Source organism: Macaca nemestrina, chromosome X, assembly GCF_043159975.1.
Source record: "Macaca nemestrina isolate mMacNem1 chromosome X, mMacNem.hap1, whole genome shotgun sequence".
NCBI classification, from domain to species: domain Eukaryota; kingdom Metazoa; phylum Chordata; class Mammalia; order Primates; family Cercopithecidae; genus Macaca; species Macaca nemestrina.
The window spans coordinates 60,962,732-60,982,853 of record NC_092145.1 but is presented as its reverse complement, the minus strand read 5'-3'; positions in this window follow the sequence as shown (position 1 = coordinate 60,982,853).

The window sequence follows — 20,122 nt, the reverse complement described above, 5'->3', positions numbered from 1 at the left end:
CTGAACCTCTTTTTCTGAATATTTGCCCAAATAATGGTGCTTTACTTTTATCTCTCTCAGTGGAATAATAATTTTGTCTCTCTCAGTGGAAACCTTGCTTCCTGGCTGCATCTTGTCAGCCATCTTGTCCCCTCTAGAAATAGGTTTATTGAGAGATGCAAGAGCCTACTGTCGTATCACCAATGTTATTTTCTCTTTTAATTTTTTTTGAAAAGGAGAGTATGGCCAGAGATTCTCCAAAAATCCTTCATTTCTAAATATGGTTAATAATCTATTCATTATCTATGAATATTTATTGTCTAGAGAATGATCTATTCTGTAGATACCTGAGTATCTACAGAATTTGCTCAAATAAGAGACATATAGTTTTCTTTACTACTTACTGAGCAGAGACACTTACTTCCTGTAGGAAAGCAGGAATCTCAAAGGTTGGAAAAAGATATGTTTTTCCAGGAATATAGTATGCTAATAAAGAGCAGTTATGTGGGGCTTTCCAATAGAAAATTTACTAAAAGCAACGACTTTCACCATCACCTGACACCTTTTACATGGTTAGAATTCTCAGTCACATTGGTCTAAAGGAGAAAATAAAACAAGCCTGGTGTGAAAGGAGTTGGACAGTCCACTGTACAAGATCCCTTGATGTATTATTTCGTAACTCATGCCACTGAGAGTGATTTTGTTGAGCCAGAGGAACAAAAAAATAACTTAAACTTCATTTACTTCTGAGACTGCAACATATCTACATACTAAAACTAAAAAGTTGTAAACATCATTTCTCACAAACTATAGTTTAGAAAGAAGTGCAGATGCTGTTAAAATGAGTTTGCTGTTAACTCTCTGAGAGCAAACTGGCAATATTTGCCAATTTTAAAGATATTTCACGACAACCTTATACTAATCTTTTATTTCATTTACATAAGCTGCTATTTGCAGTAAGTGTTCTTTCCACTGAAAATGTTTGTATGCCACTAACTTTTTAACAGCCTGCCCTCTCTAGAACATACGAGTGCCTTGCCATTATGTTATGGAATAGTAGCATTTCCCCTGCTATAAAGTGTGCTGTTTTAGAACAGATACTTTAAAAAGAGTGAAAATAAATATAAATAAATATTTTTTTCTGAATTTCTTTGGATAAAAGTTTATCTATAATACTAAAAACTATAATCTTTCAATGCTTTATAAATTTATAAATAAAATTACATTACAAGATGAGAATGAATGTAACACATGAATGAGCATACATAAACTTAGATGCATGAAGAGTTTTAAATATATAAATAATTAATACTTTTGCGTATGATGAGCTTTGAACTCAAACAAGGTTGTTATTGAAGAGAATACAGGAGCCACATGAGAACATTACTCATTACAGTTGAGAATTTAGTATAAAATAGTTTACCTGAGCCCCTTCCCAAGGGAATTTCAATTCAGTGGTGAATTGAGAAATGTTTAACAACCAACACTTTTTCAAAAAAAAAAAAAAATGAAGCCCTGATTTCTGATTTGCATTCCACCTTGGCTGATTTCAGACTAATCATAAGCTGTCACAGAAAACAAATTTGGGAACACATGTGTACATTTGGGCTCCTGCAAGCTAATATGAGATACTTTCTGTGCACTACTAGTTCAGGTTTTTTTCGAGACGTATCAAAAGAAACTTGCCCAAGCATAGTCTTTCCTCTGAAGGCATGGATTCTGAAAACAGTACTGGAATGAGGCTTACTGCCAATGCTTTAATTCAAGCTTCATGATTTCTTGCTTTAACAATTACCATAATCTTCTAATTGATTTTGTCTCCAGTTTCTCTCTTCTAATTTGTCCTCAACTCTGCTGCTGCCAGAGGGATATTTCTGAAATACAGATTTTTTCATATCACTCACTCCTTCAGTTCCTCAGGAGATTAAGTTCAAAGTATGTGTGGCAATCAGATCTCTTCATGAAACGCAGAGCATTTTTTCTAGATTTTCTAGTTTGTGTGCATAAAGGTAAAAATAGCAGTCTCTGATAATTGTATTTCTGTAGGGTCAGTGGAAACATCCCCTTTGTATTTTTTAATTGTGTTTACTTAAATCTTTTTTTCCTTTATTAGTCCAGCTAGCCATCTATTTTACTAATTTTTTCAAGTAATGATGTCATGGATTCATTGATCTTTTTATGGTTCTTTGTGTTTCAATTTCTTTCAGATCAGCTCTGAATTTGGTTATGTATTGTCTTCTGCTAGCTTTGGAATTAGTTTGCTCTTGGTTCTCTAGTTCTTCTAGTTGTGATGTAAGGTTGTTAATTTGAAATCTTTCTAACTTTTTGATGTGGTCGATTAGTGCTATAAGCTTACCTCTTAACATTGCATTAGCTGTGTCCCAGAGATTCTGCTATGTTGTATTTTTGTTGTCATTAGTTTCAAATAATTTATTGATTTCTGCCTTAATTTTGTTATTTACACAAAAGTCATTCAGAAGAAGGTTGTTTAATTTCCATGTAATCGTATGGTTTTGAGTACTTTTCTTAGTGCTGATTTCTATTTATATTGTGCTGTGGTCCAACAGTGTAGTTGGTATAATTTTTTTTTCATTTATTGAGTATTGTTTTGTATCTCATTTTTTGGTCAATTCTATTAAAGCACTGGAAAATAACCTCCCACAAACTTTTTGAATAGTTTTGACTGAAAAGCTGATAGTAATATGGACAATGAAGTCCAGGCTAAGGTGGTCTCAGATGGAGATGAGAAACATCTAGGGAACTGGAGCAAAAGTGACTCTTGCTATGCTTTAGCAAAGAGACTGGTGGTGTTTTGCCCCTGCCCTAGAGATCTGTGAAACTTTAAACATGAGAGAGATGATTAAGGGTATCTAGCAGAAGAAATTTCTAAGCAGTAAGGTGTTCAAGATGTGACCTGACTTTTTCTGAAAGTAATCAGTCATATGCATTCACAAAAATATGGCTTGAAACTGGAGCTTATGTTTTAATGGGAAGAAGAGCATAAAGGCTTGAAAAATTTACAGCCTGACCATGTGCTATAAAAGAAAAAAAAACCCATTTTCTAGGGGGGAATTCAAACATGCTGCAGAAATTTGCATAAGTAACAAGGAGTTGAATGTTAATAGTTAAGACAATGGGGAAGATGTCTCCAGTACATGTCAGAGGCCTTCAGAGCAGCCCCTCTTACCACAGGTCTGGAAGGAAGGGAAAAAATAGTTTTTAGGACCAGACCCAGGACCCTGCTTCTCTGTGCAGCCTCTGCATCCCAGGTGCTCCAGCTCCAGCTGTGACTAAAAGGGACCAAGGTACAGCTTGGGCAGTTACTTCAGAGGGTGCAAGCCCCAAGTCTGGGTGGCCTCCACATGACGTTGGGTCTGTAGGTGCACAGCAGGCAAGAATTGATACTTGAGAACTTCTGCCTAGATTTCAGAGGATGTATGGAAAGGCCCGTATGTTCAGGCAGAAGTTTGCTGCAGGCGTGAAGCCCTCCTGGACAGCCTCTGTTAGGGCAGTGCAGAGGGGAAATGTGGGATTGGAGCCCCCCAATAGTGTCCCCTCTGGGGCACTATCTAGTGGAGCTGTGAGAGAACAGTCATTATCCTCCAGACCCTAGAATGGTAAATCCACCAATGGCTTGCATTGCAAACCTGGAAAAGCCACAGGCACTCAATGCCAGCCTATGAAAGCAGCCACAGGGGATGTACCCTGCAGAGCCACAGGGGCAAAGCTGTGCAAAGCTGTGGGAGCCCACCCCTTGCATCAGCATGCCCTGGATGTGAGATGTGAAGTCAAAGGAAATCATTTCAGAGCTGTAAGATTTAAGGACTGTCTCACTGGGTTTCAGACTTTCATGGGGTCTGTGGCCCCTTTGTTTTGGTTAATTTATTCCATTTGAAATGATAGTATTTACCCAATGCCTGTACCTTCATTGCACCTTGGAAGTATTTAACTTGTTTTTGATTTTACAGGCTCATAGGTGGAAAGGACTTTTTATCAAAGGAAACTTTGCACTTGTACATTTGGGTTAATGTTGAAATTAGTTAATACTTTGGGGAACTGTTGGGAAAGCAAAATTGGTTTTGAAATGTAAAAAGGACATGAGATTTGGAAGGGGCCAAGGGCAGAAAGATACGGTTTGACTCTTTTTTCCCACCCAAATCTCCTCTAGAATTGTAATATCCATGTGTCAAGGGAGGAATCAGGTGGGAGGTGATTGGATCATGGTGGTAGTTTTCCCCTTGGTGTTTTTATGATAGTGAGGGAGTTCTTACAAGATATGATAGTTTAAAAGTGGCAGTTTTCCCTGCTCTCTCTCTCTCTCTCATGGCAATGTAAGATGTGCTTTCCTTCCCCTTCACCTTCTGCCATGATTGTAAGTTCCCTGAGGCCTCCCAAGCCATGCAGAACTGTGAGTCAATTAAACATTTTTTGTTTACAAATTACCCCGTCTCCAGTAGTATCTTTATAGCACTGTGGAAACAGACTAATACACCTACCATCTCTTATCATTAGAGAAATGAAAATCAAAACCACAGTGAGATACCCATTTAATAATACCTAAAGGAAGTTTAATTGACTCACAGTTCTGCACGTCTGGGGAGACCATGCAGAATACATGAATAATACAATGGGTATTATTAAAAAGTTGAAAAATAACAGATGCTGGTAAGGTTGTGGAGAAAAAGGAACAAGTACTTCTACATTGCTGGTGGGAGTGTAAATTCATTTAGTCATTGTGAAAAGCAGTGTAGCAATTACTCCAAAAGTTAAAACAGAATTACCATTTGACCTAGCAATTTCATTATTGGGTACATACCCAAAGGAATATAAATCATTTTACCATAAAGACACATGCATGTGTATGTTCACTGTGGCACTGTTCACAATAGTGAAGACATAGAATCTATCTAAATGTATATCAATAGTAGACTGGATAAAGTAAATGTAATAAATATACACTATGGAATACTATGTAACCATAAAAAGAACAAGATTATGTCCTTTGCAGCAACATGGATGGAGCTGGAGGTCATTATCCTATGTAAACCAACACAGGAACAAAAAACAAAATATCTCATGTTCTACTTATAAGTGGGATCTAGATATAAGTGGGATTCTACTTATAAGATGTTCTACTTATAAGTGGGATTCTACTATAAATGGGATTCTACTTATAAGATGGCTACTAGGAGGTGAACAACAGACACTGGGGCCTGCTTGAGGGTGGATGATGGTAAGAGGAAGAAGATCAGAAAAAATACCTATTAGGTACTATGCTTATTACCCAGGTGATGAAATTATCTGTACACCAAACCCTCATGACACACAGTATAGCTATATAACAAACTTGCCCATGTACCTGTGAACTTAAAATAAAAGTTAAAAAAGGAAAAACACACAAAAAAATAAATTATAGAAATAATAATATAGATATCTTTTTTTAAAACATAAAGCCCTTAAATTAAAATTAAAAAAAGAAAGACTGAGTAAATGCTTTCCAAATATTAGTCTGTAGACTAGCTGCATCAATATTATTTATGAAGCTTTGTAAAATACAGATTCTAGAATCGTTGCACAGATCTACTGAGTTAACTGCATCAGATTGTGGGGGTAGTACTCGTAAATCTGTATTTTTAAAGTGCCACAGATTGATCCGTTGCCATAACCAGAATTGGGACTCCATGGGAAGGTGGAAAATATTGGTGTTGTTTTACAAGTACTTAAATTCTTCATTAGATACTTGCTATCTGGATGGCTTTGGGTAATTTATTTGACCACTATGTGCCTCAGTTTCATGATGATGACAATGATATCTACATCATAATGCTGTTAAAATGACTAAATTTCATAGCACTTTACACAAATTAGTCACTCATACATTCTAATCTACATTTACCTCATATATGCACCTTTTTATTTTGAGTCAGTCATTTCTTTCCAGTCTTATTTCTAACTATTCTGCTCTACCTCTGTGATTAACTCACTTTAAACCCACTTTCCCTCACTAGCCCAGTGGTGCAAGTTCAACTGCCCATAAAGGCCAGGAACCTAACAGGGTTTAGTAAATTAAAGTGAAGAGTCCTATCCAAATATTTTTATGTGGGAAAGTGAATTTATTTTTATACATTTTATTTTTTAAGAGTAGTAAGACTTTAAGATGTTTTTAAGTTAAAATATCCCATTAAGAAATATGGTGAATAGTCTATCAATGGATCAATGGCTAAAGAAAATGTGGTATACATACATAATATAATACTATTCAGCCATAGAAAGAATGAAATCTTGTCATTTTCACCAACATAGATGGCACTAGAGGTCATTATATTAAGTGTAATATGCCAGGCACTGAAAGACAAATATCACATGTTGTTATTTATATGTGGGAGATAAATAAGTTGATCTCATGGAGGTAGAAGATTGAATGATGGTTACCAGAGGCTAAAAAATATGTGTGGGGAGGGGAGTGAAGAAAGATTGGTTAATGGGTACAAAAATTCAGTTATATAGAAGGAATGAACTCTATTGTTTACTAGTATATCAGGGTGGCTATAGTCAATAATGTGTTGTGTATTTCAAAAAGTCTAAAAGATTCAAAATGTTCCCAACACAAAGAAATACATTTTTAAAGGGATAGATACACAAATTACCCTCAACTAATTTTTACATGTTTTATACATGTATCAAATTATCATATGTACCTCACAAATATATACAATTATTATGTATAAATAAAATATTGTGAATGAATTCAGAAATAAAAAGAAAAATAATTTTCTCTGGTACAAGAAAGATACATATGAGCTGAGTTCAGCCCCCCTGGGATTTTAGTTTCTGACCTTGAGTCCCATTTCACCATTATCAGTGAGACCCAGATTATGTGTTTGACCATATCACTCAAGACAAAAAATGGCCTGGATAGTGAGTTTTGTGTAGCTCTGACGTTAACCTCCTCTTTTGGGGGAATTGTAACCATAGCCATTTTTACCAAATTGCCCTGCAGTTTTCTCCATTTCACTTTTACACGCCTCTCCTTTCTCCAGTACAAATGCTGCTTGAGATTTGACTTGAGTGTTAGTGGTCTGTGACTTCTCACTATCTTTGGTCATTGTTGATAAATGGTTGGCAATCATTTTTATTACTATCGTAATGGACATTTTTTAAAAATTGCCTTACTGCCATTCATATAACTATCTTTTGAACAATGATTTTTATTTTAATGATAAAAACCTTCATGTAGTATTGGTACAACTGACTGGAGACTTAGAAAAAAAGTAAAGTTGAATCTCTAACTCACTTGCAATTCCTAAATGAATGTTAGACCAATAATTTAATTAAACTAAAACGTTTTTGCACAGCAAAATAAATAATCAGCAGAGTTAACAGAAAATCCACAGGGTGGGAGAAAATCTTCACAATGTATACATCTGACAAATGAGTATTAGTCCGAATCTACAAGAACTCAAACAAATCAGCAAGAAAACAAACAAACAAACAAAAAAGCCCCCCAAAACAATCCCATCAAAAGTGGGCTAAGGACACGAATAGCCAATTCTCAAAAGAAGATATACAAATGGCCAAGGAGCATGTGGAGAAATGCTCAGCATCACTAATTATCAGGGAAGCGCAAATCAAAATCACAAAGCGATAGCATCTCACTTCTGCAAGAATGGCCATATTAAAAAATAAAAAATAAATAAATAACAGACATTGACAGGGATGTGGTGAAAGGGGAAAAGTTTTGCACTGTTGGTGGGAATGGAAACTAGTAAAACCACTATCAAAAACAGAACTAAAAGTAGATCTACCATTATATCCAGCAATACCACTACTAGGTATCTATCCAGAAGAAGTCATTATGCAAAAAAGATACTTGCACATGCATGCTTACAGTAGCATAATTTGCAATTGCAAAAATATGGAACCAGCCCAAATGCCCATCAATCAACAAGTGGATAAAGAAAATGTGGGCCGGGCGCAGTGGCTCAAGCCTGTAATCCCAGCACTTTGGGAGGCCGAGGCGGGTGGATCACGAGGTCAGGAGATCGAGACTATCCTGGCTAACACGGTGAAACCCCGTCTCTACTAAAAATACAAAAAAAAAAAAACTAGCCGGGCGTGGTGGCGGGCGCCTGTAGTCTCAGCTACTCGGGAGGCTGAGGCGGGAGAATGGCATGAACCCGGGAGGCGGAGCTTGCAGTGAGCCGAGATCACGCCACTGCACTCCAGCCTGGGCGACACAGCGAGACTCCGTCTCAAAAAAAAAAAAATAATAAATAAATAAAAGAAAATGTGATATTTATACACCATGGAATACTACTCAGCCATAAGAAGGAACCAAATAATGGCATTCACAACAACCTGGATGGAATTGGAGACTATTATTGTAAGTGAGGTAACACAGGAATGGGAAACCAAACATTGTATGTTCTCTTATATGTGGAAGCTAACCTGTGAGGACAGAAAGGCATAAGAATGATACATTGGACTCTGAGGACTCAGAGGAATGGGTGAGGGAGGTCTAGAGATAAAAAAAACTACACATTGGGTACATTGTACACTGCTCAGGTGAGGAGTGGACCAAAATCTCAGAAATCACCACTGAAGAATTTACACATGTAACAAAACACCACCTGTTCCACAAAAACCTATTGAAACAAGAAAACTAAAAATTAAAAAAAGAAAGTCATAAGAAGAAGATATGTTGTATTCATTAATATCAGAGACCCCAAAATTACAGTGGCTTAAGCAAGATAGCAGTTTATCTCTGATGTGCCATTCTGAGTAAAAGCAACCAAAAGCTGATAGGGCAGCTTCGGTGCTAAGAACCCACGTTTCTTCTGTCTTTACTTCCATCATTTCTAAAGGCATTTCCCTGACCCTCACAGATGAAGACCTCATGAGCTGGATCTGTATTCCAGCCAGCAGGACGATAGAGAATGGGATTGGAAGGCACAACCTGGAACTTGCATACGTTGCTTCCGCTTAAATCTTTTTCCCGTAGTCTCAATGTCACACCTAGCTACAAAGGAGGCTGGAAAATGTAGTCTTCATTTGGGATTCTCTTGATCTCAGCTCAGATTTAGAGGTTTTAGTACTAAAGAAAGAAGGGCCAAATAGATGTAGAAGAACAACTAACAGTATCTGCTACAGGGCTTAACTTAGGACTGATAGGGAAACAAAAGAAAAACAACCCTGCAAAGATAAGAGTTGGTATCCAGCTGATGGACTCATCATTATAAAAGTCTGGGAGGAGGAACTGGGATCCCAGAGAGGTTCCCATAGCAGAGATAAATGCCTTCGTTCATCTTGTTGCTTTCGTTCATGTGCTTCCAGACGGGAAGAATCACCAACACAAACCCACGGCAAACAGGAAGAGGGTGAAGACTCCTCATCTCTTGGCACCAGGATGAAGGAAATACCCTCAGTCATGGCCCTGGTAACAAAGTTCCTAGAATTCAACTTCTCCAGAAATCTGAATGCCTTTGGGTTAAGTGTCCTGGGAGTTGGATATGGCTGCGTGGTAATAATAACTTCTAGTCTCCGCTTTGAGCTTACCACTGAGCACTGAGCTCATGGGGCAATTCTCCTGTCTTTGTTCCTTCAACTCCTTCTTTACTCACATTCATGCTTTCCAATTTTGTCCTTTGAGAGCATGGACTAAGGTTGTGGAATATTCTGGGGCTAGTGGAGGCTAGATTCAAATCTTGGCCCTGCTCCTTTCTTGTTGTGTGTGTGATCTTGGACAAGATATCTATCTCCTTTGAGCCTTAGTTTCCATTTCTATAAAAAGAGAGTACAAATAACAGTTCCTCCATCGCAAAGTTGTCATGTGAATTAAATGTATTTAAAGCCAAAAAAGAAAAAATAAAGAATTTAAATAGCAAACAGGAAACTTTAATCAAAATGTAATATCAAGGATTAGATTCATTTTTTCTGTCTAAAGCAACTTAAAAATGAACACAGTAAGTAAAACAGAGACAATGAAAGGCAGTGATCATCAGGTACTGAAAGATAGTGGTTTCTACAAATGTAGTGAGCTCTGTGATTGCCCCAGTCTAGTGCTTTACAGGGAAGTATAGGGAAGGGGAACACAATCTGCAGTACAGGGAAGGGGAACACAATCAGAATCCAATAGATACCCTGAGTTGAGGAGACAAAGAATGAGCCCAGGAAAACCAAGATAGCTAGAGTTTGCAATGCAGAGTACTGGTGAGGAGAAAGATAAAAGGATAATAGGGAACAGTATTCAGTCCTTGCAGAGTCAGTTATTTTGCCTATTTCTACCAGCTAGAGTAAAAAAGCACATAACTCATGGCACATTGATTACAATACTAAGAGTTGACTTACCTAGTACTTGGAAAAAAAAAAAAAACAACATAATCCCAGACTAAATAATCACAGTTCTAGTTTTGCCTAATTAAGCTTAAAAACAAGACCCCAAAAGATCAAAATGTGTCTACTTCATTTAATTATATTTCAGACCAAAGCTCAAGAATATTTTTTAAAATACAAAAATATACATCATTCTAAAAAGAAATATTAACAATGTCTGACATTTAATAAAAATCGCCAGACATGAAAGAAATATAAAGATATAACGCATAATTAGGAGAAAACTCAATCAGTTCCACACCAGAAATGACTCAGATGATAAAACTAGCAGATAAGAATATTCAGTTACTTTGGGAGGCCAAGATGGGCGGATCAGGAGGTCGGGAGATCGAGACCATTCTGGCTAACACGGTGAAACCCCGTCTCTACTAAAAAATACAAAAAAGTAGCCAGGCGAGGTGGCGGGCGCCTGTAGTCTCAGCTACTCGGGAGGCTGAGGCAGGAGAATGGCGTAAACTCAGGAGGTGGAGCTTGCAGTGAGCTGAGATCTGGCCACTGCACTCCAGCCTGGGCGACAGAGTGAGACTCCGTCTCAAAAAAAAAAAAAAAAAAAATTCAGTTAAAAGACTACTCTGTATCTTCAAGAAGTTACAGGAAAGGCTGCATATGTTAAGTACAGAAATGGAAGAAACATATTTTAAAAGGGCCTTATTTGACCTGCTAATGATAAAAACTACAATGTCTGAAATGATTAAAATGTGCTGCATGGGATTGAATGTATATTAATATTCATAAGAAAACATTAGTTAACCTGAAGACATAGCAATATAAACTATTAAAGATAAAAGACATTAAAAGATAGAAAAATTAACATGATACCAATGAACTGTGACACAGTTTTAAGTAGACAAATAAATGTGCAAATGGAGTCCATAAAAGAAGTAGGGCAGAAAAGTTGCTTGGTGAATTAATGGTTAAAATGCTGCAAATTTTATGCGAATTCTACTCTCAGAGATCAAAGAATCTCAACAAACTCTAAAAAATAGCAGCTCTGGCCAAGATGGTTTTATTAGAAGCAGCTACAGTCCATGGCTCTCACGAAGAGGAAAGAAAACAGCAAGTGAATTCTGCACCTTCAACTGAAGCATCCAGGCTCTTGCATTGGGACTGATTAATCGGACAGCTTGACTCATGGAGAGTGAGGAAAAGCAGAGCGGGGCGATGGCTCACCTGGGAGTGGCACAGAGCTAGGGGAGCTCCCATCCCCAGCGAAAGGAGGTGGTGAGTCATTGTGTGACCCCACCTGAGAAACCACCCTTAGCACACGGACCTTTGCAACATGCAGGTAAGGAGATCCCCTCGTTAGCCCACACAAGGGTCTTGGATCCGAAGTCAGAGCTGTGCAATCTCAGCAGTGCAGCCACTTGGGCACGCACAGAGACCCGGTAATTGGTTTGCATACTTTGGCCCTGGGAATTCTGGCAAGGTGGCAGATCCATCTGTGCATTCTCCTAGGAAGGGGGTTGAATCCCAGGAGCCTAGTGGTGTCATTCTATGTGTACCATTCTCACAGCACCTCACAAAATTAAGACCCACTGGCTTGGAATTCCAGTCAGCCAGTGACAGCAGTCTGTAGACTACCTGAGATGGACCAAGTTCCCAGGAGGGGTGGCCACCATCTCTGTGGTTTGAGTCGGCGTTCTAGCCCGCCAGCTCTGGGGAGTCCAGGTGGTCCAGACTGGGAGGAGTTCCCCACAATGCAACCAGATCATGGCCAGACTGCTTCTTTAAATGGGACCCTGATTCATCCCTCCTCACTGGGCGAGACCTCCCTGCGGGAATTTCAGCAACACCAGCCAGAGTTATACAACAGAACTCTGATCTCTCCCTTGGATGGAGCCTCTGGAGGGGAGTGGTGGCCGCCATTTCTGTGGTTCAGCCAACTTAGTCTTTCTATCATGCTGGCTCTGGAGAGTCCTGGTGGTCCGGACTGGACTGGAAAAAGGAAAATGTGCTTAGTCTGCAGGCTGTCTTGGTGAACGTGTAACTCAGCTTGTTGTAGGACAGTGGTCCGGGACCAATCAGCAGTTGAAATGATGAATCACAGAGGCTGCTCAGCTTGGCCCAGGACCTATTAGAAGCTGAAGTGAAAGCTTGGTCCAACACCAGTCAGGGGCTGAAGCGATGATTCACAGAAGCCAGACTTATCGTCCTAATAAAGGAAAGTAAAGTGCCCACCGGAACCCACTGGAGCCCGTGCCCACCATGCCCACAAAAGGAGAAGAAACTTTTTTGGGAGGCCACTGACTATACAAAGGACAAAGACATTTTCTATGCCAGGCCTTGTTCCCTTATCTGAGTGAGCTAGAGGTCTGTGCAAGTTTTTATCCAAATGGGCCGGAATGGCCCAAGGCTTTTTGTATCTGTGCAACCGTGCTCGTGTCTCCAGGCACAACATCCTGTCCTAGTTCCCTTATCTGTGCCTGCAGCTTGAATTATTTTCCCAGGCTGCTTTTTATGTTATGTGGGGAAGAGGCACTGACCCATGGGCTGGGGCCTCTTTGGGACCCTTCCCTTGTTATCTACCTAAGGCAAGCTACCTAACTCCTTTCATTCCCCCCTCAGAAGTGGAGACCTTAACTTCTGTTGGGGAAATCCAGCATTGATCTTTCTGGCTACTTTCTGCTGGAGAGGGGAGTGGTATAGGGAACAGCAGCTGGGATTCTTTTTGAGGTTGGTTTAAGGTTCCTCAGAAGAAAGGTGCATTCATTCATGGTTCCATTTACATCACCATTTGGAGCTTGGTAGCCTCTATGTGAAAAGAAACAATTTGGGTTATCAGAGGACATGTATTAAAATAAGACAAGAGGGGTAAGGACAGCTTAAAAATCTTGAAGCTGCTGACACATTTTGATAACTAGTGGCTATAGTTATGCTTGCTAAGATGTAGGTGCATGGGGCTTAGCTTTGGTTAGCCTTCTTAATTTTATCCTTCCAAAGAGACTTTTGGGTTATAGGCACCCTATTTATTCCTATTATCCAGCAGGATCTGCAGGATAATTGCTTAGACTAGAATATTGATCCAGATTTTTACATTACCCATCTCTTTCTGTCTCCTCTGAGCCATATCTGGAGATTGCTGGTTAGCTCACAGGAAGAAGCATGGTTATTTTAAAATGTAGGCAAAAAGTTAAAAATAACTAATGAGACTAGAAGTTAATGATAGATGTATGATAAGTTTTAAAACACAATTTTCTCTCTCGCCAGTCCTCATTTTTGTTAAAAACAACTTATGATAGGACTGTGTAGACAGGTATGAGACCAGTTTTTTCAAAGGGGTTTTACTGACTCTGCAAGTCAAGGTTGATTGCTTAAAGGGAAACACATGTTTCTAGTTAAAGCCTTGGAAAAACAACCAGTTTTTCCAATTGTGTTTTGTTGCAAAAGAAAAGGGATTCTTGTTGCACTGATGCTAACAACTATACTGTTGCAATTCAAGAATTCTCATAACTAGTTTCCAAATTATAGAAGAACTAGGCAGAGGAAAACAAACATGTTCCAAATCTTGATCACAGGAGAATACCTTGCCTAGTTGTTAAAAGCTTTAAAGCGTTTCCTTGACTCTGAAAAATAAAATAAGGATCAGCAATGTTCCAAGCAAAAGTCAAAAACTTGCTTTTGTTTTTTATTAGTTTAGTCCATTTCATGAACATTTGTTTTGCTTGATATTCACAAACATTTTAGCTTTTCATGAGTTCTGTACATTTTTCTGTTATGAGAAACCTGCATTTGAGAGAAACTGTTAAAAATCCCACAGTTTGATTATAAACCATCTTTTGAAGAGAATTAAAACAAGACAATGATTGTCTGTAAATGACAAAATGACCAATTTGGATACAGTCAGAAACACAATTGACAAAGAAATTTGGTTATTTTTGTGGTTTACAGTAACCCAACATAACAACCTTAATTGTGATTGAAAGCACATATTTAGACATTAGAACCTTAGACATCCCATATGGTTTTGGAATGTATGTTAATATTAGTCACTAAAATATAACCTGAAGAATATTAGACATCACCTTGGCAATCCCATGTACCTAAACATGTTAAATAATCTTGTTTACCTCTCTTCCGGATGTTCCAGGGGCCCTCTGCAGCATACAAATGCTAGGCATAAGGTAAGACAACGTTGAAACTGAAATTTGATTTTGGGAAGCCTGTTGAATATGTTGGAGGTTTAAAACACTTGATATCATTAAATAAAATTTTAGATTACCATAAGTCATTTGTTTTGCCAAAATGATGACTTAAGAATTCAAAAAAGCAAAAAACTTTCATTAGCCCTTATTATTACATGAAAATCCTGCTCAAGAGAGAGAAAGCTAAACTTCACCCTTGTATTAGTTTACTATTAATATTAACCTCAATTTTAATGAAACTTTATATACAATTCTATTTAATCTTAACAAGTTCGATCATGAGGTAAGATTTTTCACAAACCTTTTATAACCCTCTTGAATTTAGCCAGTATGTTCACACATAGAATTTATTTTGCAAGATTAATTTTTACAATTTTTTTTCACAATTTACTTAAACCTTCTTTATTTTATCTAACTTAAGACAATTATTGGCCAAGTGTGGTGGCTCACACCTGTAATCCCAGAACTTTGGGAGGCAGAGGCAAGCGGATCACCTGAGGTCGGGAGTTCGAGACCAGCCTGACCAACATGGAGAAAACCTGTCTCTACTAAAAATACAAAATTAGCCAGGCGTGTTGGTGCATGCCTGTAATCCCAGCTACGTGGGAGGCTGAGGCAGGAGAATTGCTTGAACCCAGGAGGCAGAGGTTGCAGTGAGTCAAGATCGTGCCATTGCACTCCCACCTGGGCAACAAGAGCGAAACTCCATCTCAAAAAGAAAAAAAAAAAATAAGGACAATTCTTCATCTGTAGGCAAAATGTACATTTCCATGCCTTTTTGTAATCTTTTACTATGAACACATTTTACTGTTTTGCATACCTTGGGGGCAAATTTATTTCCAGTAGTTTTAGTTACATATCATAATGGTAATTCTTAGCAATTCTTCACTTGATTGTAAAACCTGGTAAGTTGTTTTAAGTATGTGCTAAGTGCAGATAAAGTTTGACTCTTTCCAGCATAGTTAGGGGCATGGATATTTCTATATATCTCCCTTTTATGTTTTCCCAAGGAGTCCCAGTCCACCAGAAGTTATTCTGGGGCCTTTTATGCACACACTGAGAGTGGCAAGACAGAGTAGAGAAAAGTAATTTAGTCAACTTGGAAAAAAAATCTCTTCCAGAGAAACAAGATTTTGAAGAGAAAAACATACAGGACTTTTGAATATACTCATAGCTTGGATATCCACTCTTAATTCAGCTGAGCACACTTTGAGGAAATTCTTTTTCATTAATTAAAACTTTACAGAGAAGGTAAACAGTGATTCTTATCATTTCTTTTACAGATTTGCACCACTACCCATTTGCAATCATGTTCAGGTTCTCTAGTTTACTCTGGGAAAAAGTGGCTGCGTTCAAGCAACGGCAGGTTTTTTTCTTCTACTGGACTGCAGATCCCTCTAGCAGCAAAGCTTGATATTTGAGGAGGCAATTGTTAGCCAGAGACTTCCCTTAAAGGAGAGCAGCCCTGCTATACTGTGTGGGGTGCAAACAGCTAAGTTATTACCCACGGTTAACCCACTGGCTGTTCAGCTGGACCTCAAGCTTCAGCCAAAACTCCAGGACTATTTCCTTCCTTTCTGATACATATAGATTAAATACCTTCCCTATGGGAAGACTGAGGGCCGATGCTTTAAGTAAGGCTTGCTTTAGCTGGTTTAAGGCTTTTATGTTTTAGGTTCCCAAGTTAGGGAGTGAGTTCTAGCTGCTTAAGCTTCTTTTATGAGGTGTTATAAAGGATGAGCTAGCTATTTCACTGTACCCAGGTACCCACAGTCTGCAAAATTCAGTAATGCCTAAGAATCCCCTTAAATGTTAAAATGGGCTTAATTCTTTCCTCATCTGGTGTTTTGATTCCTTCTGACCAGGCTAGACCTAGGTGCTTTACTGAAGTTTGACAAAACTGAGCTTTAGATGTTGAGAACCTATATTATCTTTCAGCTAAGAAATTGAGAGCCTTAGTACCTTCCTGAGTCCTCCTCGCTTGGGGTACAGAGGAAAGTATTATTTAGATATTGCAAAGTTTCAACTTGAGGGTGAGAAAACTTGAAATGTCTTTACACAGAACCTGTTTCAGCAACTTCTTTTGGATATCAGGGGCTTCCTGAGTAATGAATCTTTTTTTTTTCTGTCTCTCTTTTTTATTGAATTGGGAGACAGCAGTGTGTTTCACTGAAGCTCTTCTCAGCCTTTCCAAAAAGGCAGGGGAATTTTCATTTGGTTTCTGGTTCAACAAGAACAACAGTTTAGCATAATTAAGAGGTTTGGTTCTGGTTCTTTGCAAGCCTTTTAAAATGCAAATCAGAAAGTGTTTTATTTTCCACTTATCTATGTGATTACTAGGGCTCCAGTTAGGGTTTTCAAGGGGCACTGTTTCTCTTTCTGTTGGGAATGGGGATCCTGTCTCTTTTTCACCTTCTTTTCTTTTAGACTTCTTCCTTTAAGACTTTTAGACTGACTATAGGAGATACGCTGTTATCTCCGAATGTTTCTGCTGCCTGTAAGGCTGCCTGCTTTTCTACAACAGTTAAGGTTTGGCTTAAAAGTAGCATAGCTTCGGCCGGGCGGGCGCGGTGGCTCATGCTTGTAATCCCAGCACTTTGGGAGGCCGAGGCGGGCGGATCACGAAGTCAGGAGATCGAGACCATCCTGGCGAACATGGTGAAACCCTGTCTCTACTAAAAATACAAAAAAATTAGCCCGGTGTGGTGGCGGGCGCCTGTAGCCCCAGCTACTCGGGAGGCTGAGGCAGGAGAATGGCGTGAACCCGGGAGGCGGAGCTTGCAGTGAGCCGAGATCGCGCCACTGCACTCCAGCGTGGGCGACAGAGCCAGACTCTGTCTCAAAAAAAAAAAAAAAAGGTAGCATAGCTTCTCTCCATGTTAGATTAAACACTTGGGTTAAATTTTGAAAAGCCTCTTTATGTTTATCAGGGTCATCAGAGAACTTGCCTAGGTCCCCCTAAGGTTCTGAAATGAAAAGGGAACTTGAATTCTAGTGACACCATGCCCATCAGGCATTTCCTGCAGGGGCAACAGCAAAGTTGGCAATTTCTTGAGTGGCACAACCAGAGGAGCTAATGATTTGGCTATTGGGAGCCCCTAAGAAGTGAGGCAGGTAGGGAATCCAGAAGTTGCATTTTAGGGCTCCCCACTGGTTTTTCTCTCTGACCTTGGGTAATCATCCTTTGTAGGCTTGCCTGACATGGCTGCCAAAAGGGCAGGGTCAACTGTACAATGCTTATAAAGATTCGAGTATTCCCAAAAAGCAAAATAAGCCTGTACATAGGAAACCTTGGAGCACTTGCCCTCCCACTCACAGAAAATATCTAGTTGTTGAATAGCATAGAAATCAGGACTTCCCTCAGAAAGCCACATTTGTTCATCCCCAAGATGGTAACAAGGTCATGCCCCTGTGCAATAGAGTATCAGCCATTTTCTTTTCAGAGTCTCAGGGTCAAAGGGGTTCCAGTGATTCAAAATGCACTCAAGGGGAGTACTAACTGCAGATGGTTTGTTATTCATCTAGAAGGAGAAGGGGAGACAAGGTGTCCTTTATTCCTCTTCCTCCCATTTGTGTGACCCAGGGTGGAGGGAAAGAGAGAAAGTGTGTCCCGCTTCTCCTCCTTCCCCCTCTCCTCTGGGTCCCAGCAACCATCATAAGTGCCTCCCCATGCATACAAGTGTGACCTTTTATCCATAGTCCCAGAAAACCTAGTCAGCAAGATTTATTCACACTTACCTGTTCAAAACGTTACCATTCTGTCCTGCTGGATTCCTAGACCCACCTAGTGCAGAAGGCTCCCAAGGTACCCCAGAGGCTTGGGAGAGATTATGTAGTGGTTGGACTGGGGCAAGAGTTTAAATGGAGGGAGTGTCCTAACACCATTTCTGGCTTCCCTTGCTATGGCTCCAGCAAAAAATCAAAATGCCATAGAATGGGACTGAACAACTTCTAAATGTAAAATTTGTTTTCTGTTTAAATTCCAATGTAATTGAATGCAAAATAACTGCCTCAAAGAGTGTAAAAATTGAATGGCTGCCTCTCCTTTGATGGGGACAGTATTGAAGCTAAGATCTGTCTTATCAAAATGTCTTCCACCTGACTGTTGAAAGTGGAGTTTTTCTGCCTACAAGTAGGACATGGGATCTGACCACTGATAGAAGATCAAAAATGGAAAAGAATTGGGAGACTAGAAATCTGGAACAGAGAGCTGACATGGCTCCCCATGGAGAAAAATCCCATTCTACCAGGTGGCACTGTAGGGTTAGAAATGTTAGGTAAACACGTCAAATTCTTTTCAGGCAAAAATTAGAGTTTTGGGTCTGATAGGCTGTCCCTATAGCATGCTCCCAGCATAAGAAAATTAACTTATCTCATAAAGGAACTGTTTAAATTTATTGGATAATGCTGAACTCTTACAAGAAGAGAAAAACAATCCAAATGGAGAGGAGTATATTCACTCCGGGTGAAGTATCCTCCCATACGGTGCTATAAATGTCCATCATTGAGGGATAAAAGGGAACTTACTAAGTAAATACTTAAACTAAAATATTGAATTTCCCCTGTTTCTAAGAAATCACAAAAACATGACTCAGTTTGGCTTGGGACCTTGGCCCAGGAACAATCAGGAGCTGAAGTGATGATTCATAGAAGCCGGACTTACAGTCCTAACAAAGGAAAGTAGAGTGCCCACCGGAACTCACTGGAGTCCACTGTGCCCATGCCCACAAAAGGAGAAGAAACTTTTCCTGGGACTCCACTGACTACACAAAGGACAAAGACGTTTCTATAGCAGGCCTTGTTCTCCTTAACTGATTGAGCTCTGGAGGTTTGTAGAAGTTTTTATCCAAATGGGCTAAAGGTTTTTTTTTTTTTTTTTTTTTTTTTTTTTTTTTTTTTTAATATATATATCTGCAGCCATGGGCATGCCTCCAGGCACAATACCATACCCGGTGCTAGTTTCCTTATCTGTGCTTGCAGCTCTAATTTTTTTCCCAGGCTGCTTTTTCTGTTATGTGGGAATGAGACACTGCCCAACGGGCCATGGGCTCTCCAGGACTCTTCCTTTGTTATCTACCTAAGACAAGCTATCTAATCTCCTTTGGGATATTTTAATACCCCACTGACAATATTAGACAGATCAGCAAAATACAAAATTAACAAAGATATTCAGGATCTGAGCTCAGCTCTGCATCAGCTGGACCTGATAGGTATCTCCAGAACTCTCCACTCAAAACCAACAGAATATACATTCTTCTCATTGCCACATGACACTTACTCTAAAATTGATCATATAATTGGGAGTAAAACACTCCTCAACAAAGGCAAAAGAACAGAAATCATAACTGTGTCTCAGACCACAGCACAATCAAATTAGAACTCACGATGAAGAAACACACTCAAAACCACACAACTACATGACAATTGAACAACCTGCTCCTGAATGACTACTGGGTAAATAATGAAATTAAGGTAGAAATCAAGAAGTTATTTAAAGGTAAAGAGAACAAAGAGACAATACACAAGAATCTCTGGAATGCAGCTAAAGCAGTGTTAAGAGGAAAATTCATAGCACTAAATGCCCACATTGAAAAGTTAGAAAGATCTCA